The sequence below is a fragment of the Apis mellifera genome, linkage group LG7 (assembly GCF_003254395.2).
Source record: "Apis mellifera strain DH4 linkage group LG7, Amel_HAv3.1, whole genome shotgun sequence".
In the NCBI taxonomy this organism is placed as follows: domain Eukaryota; kingdom Metazoa; phylum Arthropoda; class Insecta; order Hymenoptera; family Apidae; genus Apis; species Apis mellifera.
In genome coordinates this window covers 3940366-3946364 of record NC_037644.1, presented here as the reverse complement: position 1 = coordinate 3946364, position 5999 = coordinate 3940366, and the positions used below count along the sequence as shown (strand labels likewise).

The 5999-nt window shown below is 20.6% G+C and overlaps 1 long non-coding RNA gene across 1 annotated transcript; it reads right to left on the bottom strand.

The window, feature by feature from the left end:
* Positions 1 to 335: 335 nt before the first annotated feature.
* Positions 336 to 4480, bottom strand: LOC107964778. The gene is made up of 2 exons (XR_001703801.2): positions 3985 to 4480; positions 336 to 665 (listed from the first exon to the last, which is right to left on the bottom strand). It is a non-coding gene; the product is annotated as an uncharacterized LOC107964778 (long non-coding RNA).
* Between the last annotated feature and the right edge of the window lie 1519 nt (positions 4481 to 5999).

Here is a 5999-nt window from a genome sequence, read left to right as displayed (position 1 = left end):
TTGTAAGTGATTGTATTTGGATGAATAAATAGATGCAGGAATGTGCTTCTTCAATTAATGAATTTTAAAAATTATTATTATATATTTACACAATGATCATTATTACCAATATAATAAATGTATTTAATTTTCAACGATAATTATTTTTTTAAATTAAAATAAAAGAATAGCACTATGTAAATCAAAGTTAAGACAGAAAAAATAAAATTTCATAATACCAAGTGATAGAAATCAATAAATATATTCCGTACCAAAAATATAATTTGAATTGAACATCTTATGACTTAAATAATAGTATTTAGCATTTTTCTAAATTTTAAAATCGCAATATTCCATTTATCGATCATAAACAATATCAATTAGATTGCAATCTACTTAACGCTCATCTATATATAATACTTTTTTTTTTTATCAAATTATCAGATCATTTATACAATTATGATAATGTCTCTCTCGTTTTCACTCATACCAATAGTCTTGCCAATAACTCATCATCGCAGACATTACTAAATTTTAGAATTATATTCAAATTTATTCTTTATTGATCTTAAATTATAAAAAAAATCAACGCACAATATTTTCTACTTACAACATACATAATAATAATAATTAATGATAATAATAACATTTGGTCAAACACAATTATCACGACTAAGATTCTCAACCTGAAATTTAAAATATTATGAAATTTTAGGAATATAAAATATATAAAATATTACGCATTTTTTTTTTTTTTGCTATCCAAATTTAATTTAAAGATATAAAATTAATTCTTGAAAATGCGGCTATTCTGTGTTATGATTCACAAAATAGAGATAGAAAAAAAGTTTTCAGATAATAATTATTTTTTTTAATGAAAACTATCATCTTGTAAAAGATTTATCAATTGTTTATATCAATAATTCAATAAGAAAAAATTAAAATTTTTTTATAAATTCATTTTTTCACGTAAAATTTTAATTAAAAGTTTAAATAATTATTAAATAATATAAAAAAACAAATACTTTTTTTTTACTATAAATACATACTACTATAAATACATATTTTGAATCTTATTGTATATATGATATATGTTGCATATACAATAGAAAATCACGATGCATATAAGATACGAATATGTCATGCAAATCGAGGAAAAACATGCATATATATTAATATAATATATGAATTACGTTTTTGCTATATCTAACGATAAATAATTCCGTTTCTTATTATTGTCAGCAGTATTAAAGGCATTTGACTAGTGAAGACTCATTAACAACAAGAAATACTAGACTAGTTTGTAGTCTACTATAGATGTCAACAATAAATACATCTTAATTTTACAATGAATATATAAAATGATTCACATAAATCGTGCAAATATAATTCGTACTTATGACTACTTTTAAAATTGTGAATAATAACAGTAAGAATGAGATACTTATTAATAGAGGAGAAATGAAGTTACTTTGAAATAAAAAATATGCTCATTAAATCGCAAGAAGACATTTCATTCCCAATGAAAATTGATATTGTATGAAAATTTTTAGAACTATTTAAATAATATTTTGTAGAATTTGTAAAATTTTCTATTTAAACAAATTTTTAAAAATTAAGAAAGAGCAGTGTATGTTGGAAAAACGAGATATTGTAATTTTAAAATAATAAAGCTAAATGAATGCAATTTTGAAATATAAAGTTGCTATTATATTCGAAAAAAAATGAGAAAAGAAAGTGATTTTCTCTAAACACTATCAAAAATATAAATTTTGAAAAATTTTATTTGAATAATATTATATAAATCATTAATAATTATTCTTATATTATGTTAATTGTTTGTTTTATATTCATATATAATTGCTTTTTAACAGAGGGAGATCGTGTGAGGAAAAATTGTTATAAATTTCCAAATTTTTATAACAAGTTTATGAATTGACATTACTCATGAGTTAAACTTTTGAAGGGGATGTTAAAAGTTAATAAAAAGATAGATTTGAAAAATTTTTAAAAATCCCGACATTGGATTTCCAATTTTAAAAAAATTTATACAATAATTTCAAAATATATAATAGAATAGTATTTTTAATATAATAATAAACAAAACTTATTATCAGTTCATATGATATGAATACCATGTAATTAAATAAAATTATTTCGATTTTTGATAATGTGATAATTGATAATTTTTAGATAATGTAAAATGTAAAAATTCTCTGTATTAGAAATCGAAAAAATCAAAAATATATTCAATATATTGAAGAAGGCGAATTTAAATTTTCTAAAATTTTCTAAAATTATTCTAATCGCATTTTAGCTATACAAGCTATACAACAAAAGGTGCTATAGCAATAAATAGTATAATTTATGTATATACTAATATATATTATATATAATTATACCATTACTATACATAGCTATACTATATTCCTTGTATTAGTTTCTGAGAGTCTTTTTCCTTTATTTTTTATTATTCTACAGAAAAGAAATAATAATTTTAGTTTATACATAAATGGAAAAATTTATTTCGGCAATGGAATGTTTATATAAGTTTCCATATTTGAAAAATTAATGAATTGTTTAATGAATAATTTAATGAATAATTAACAAAAATATATCTACCAAATGCGAGGTTTAAATATATTCTGTTATTGGATTCACGAATTCGACATTTACATTACAAAATAGTATATTATTTAATCAGTATGTTAAAATATTCACAATAGCGAAGAAAATTACAGAAATGATATAATAGCTTAATGTAAATATGATTTCCGTATATGGAATAATTTTATATAAAAATTTTTCGATCTTATTGCATTATATATAATTATAATATTAATTTACATGCATAAGCTTATATAAGTAGTTAACAATCTAAAGTTAATAGCAATTTTTATCAATATATTATATATTTATTATATTTGTTTATATATTGATAAGAAATAAAATAATTTTGAAAATCCAATGAATTTTGCAATAAGATTTCATATAGTTTATTATTTTATATGTGACAATTATGTTATCATATGCGATGTAACAAATTTATAAATTTCCATTTTTTTGAAGAATTTCATCACCATAAAAAATAATTCATAATATTATTTATCCTATACATATATTTTCAATGTTATTCAGTTATTCTTTAATTGATTAAACCCCTGCATTGTTTGTATTATCTGCTACGTGAGAAAATAAAAGAAGTTTGATAACTATATTAAAAAATAAAAAATAAAAAAAAAATAAGATATATATAATAATTCTCTTTCTTTCCTTTATTTTCATTTAATACTTTTTATTCACTGAAATAGAAGACAAAAGTATATATTATAAATTATCTTACTTTTGTACTTAAATATTTAAGTAAAACATTTAAAATATTAGAAAAATTTTTGTTCTCAGAAGATAAAAGTTTATCGGGAAAAAAGTATTTGATTTTTTGTATATTATATATTATATTTTCACTATTTCATAATTATTTAAACTATAGATTAAAATCTTTTATAACTTTGCTTATAATTTTCTTATATAAATAATAATTATAATAATATAATTATAATAATAATTATATAAATAAATAATAAATCTTTCAACAGACGATAGTTCTCGTTAAAAGAAACTTTTTTTATCTGAAAACTTTTTTTATATCTTATTTGTAAATTATAATATAAAATTAAAAAGCCGAAATTTCTGAGATATTTTATCCTAATTAAAATAAATTTAATTTATAAAAGAAAAATAGCGAATTATATATTTACATATATGCATTACATTTTCAAAATTTTATAATTCTTTTGAATTTCTCAATTGAAGATTCTTTCTATTAAATGTAATAATTGCGTAATTGCGACCACGACTCGTTTCACGAGACGAGTATTGATCGTTTCGTGATCTCGTTTATATTTTTTTCTTTTTAATTTTTTTTTTTTTTTTCATTTACACAGAGACCACGTTGATTATGGAAAGGAACATTAAGTTAAAAAATCGACAAAGAATACAAAATACCTATGAGCCATATGAAAAAGCTTCCAAGCTTCGTCACGGCTGATTAATTAATCATCTTTATTATGTACACGGTATAAAAATAATCAAAATAGCTGCAATCGTTCTCGATTCGATTCCCCATTTTTTTTAGTGTCACGCTCGACTTTTAGTTATTACCTTGCCACTGAAAATCTTCGACTAGTTCGACTGCACTTCAACTGTATTCGTAATAATTATCATATCTATCTTATCTATCATATCTATCATATCATTCTGTAAAGATAAAATTATTTTTTGCATTTGACAAACATGAAGATTTTTTTATAATATAATATTTCGAGATATCATATAAAAATATATAAACGTAATGAGATGACTTGGAATTGTATTTCTTATAAAAGAGGTTAAATGTTAAATTAATTTTTATGAAAAATAATGATCGTAAATTATTAATAACTGAAATGAATATCATTCGTTCAGAAATTTGATATTGATTTATGAATAAAATTGTTTTATAAATTTTATTTTATTTTATAATTTTTTCTTGAATAAATATAAATAAAATAATTGAAACAGTAAAAATTTTTATTTCAATTGAATGAAATTTTTCAAATTAACTTAACATCTGACTATCTTCTCTTGATAAAAAAATAATAAAATATAGATTTTTTTCAGAATTAATGCGAATTCAATTTGATAGTTATATCGATTTAAAAGAATAGCTAATCGACACATGGTTTACCATGTATATATTAGCCAATAGCCATGTATATATTATGAATTTTCAAATATGCAAAAATCACGAATTTCGCATGTTATACGTGACATGCATGCATAATAGCGTAAAGATCTACATTCTGTCACTTTTACCTGTGACTTACGTTTTCTGTGAATGTATAATACCTGTACGATTATCTCCAGTCATGCTAATATTTTTGCATTAGTAAAATATAAATTTTAAAAAAAGAAAAAAGATTAAAGAAACAAATTCATTCTCTTTATAATTGGATTTCAAACACTTTCAATCTATATGTATTTATACAATGAAAAATTCAAATATTTTCAAATACAATTTAAAGCTTAGAATTCTTGAAAAAATTTTGAGATGCATCTTGCAAGACTTCAAAATCTCAATAGATTATTTTGGAAGTATTGAAAATTTTGATAATATTGAATAATTTTGATAACAATGAATTGAATATATAATAAGAATAGTGAATGAAAAAAAAAAGATTCTAATTTTAAAACGGATCTATGTTATAAATTAACATAACGTATATTTATTTTTTTTTCGCAAAACTTATCACGAAATCCAGAATTAAAATTATATTCAAAATGATTCAAATTTCCATCTTGAAAATTTCTATTATGATTTCTTCACTATGATTTTTTATATATTTCTCTTTTTTCAAAAATACAATAATTATTTTAAAGATACATATGATATTATAATAAATATTATTAAAATATTATTAAAACGAAAAAATTCTAATTTTTCTATTCAGTGGCTATGGTTTACTAAATTATAATAAATACAAACGATGAGAATAAATTAAATAAAGAAATTATTCATATGAAACGATCGAATATATATCTCTTAAACGAGAATCATAATAACGCATGATCCAATCGTTAAAGCTTTAGATTCTCTTCATCCTATAGAAATCTATTTGAATTTTTTTCATATCAAGGTCGTCTATTAAACAGTATCACAACTAATTGATAATTGATTGACATTGGTATATGCATAATTACATGTATTTGAATATAAGAGCAATCCTATTTAACGATTTGACATCGACATAACATTGCATTATTTTATTATTTGAATATTTTTTATCGATCAAGGCACGATTGCCTGTTGCTCGCATTTATTCATTTTATCTCGTTTCATCTCGTTATGAAATATATATATGCTATATGTTATTCATCTGTAGACAATTAAAAAAAAGTTGCCATATTATTATCATTATTATTAAAACCTGTTTACATTATCCGATTTTTATTAATGTAAAATGAATTTACGGCCAATTATC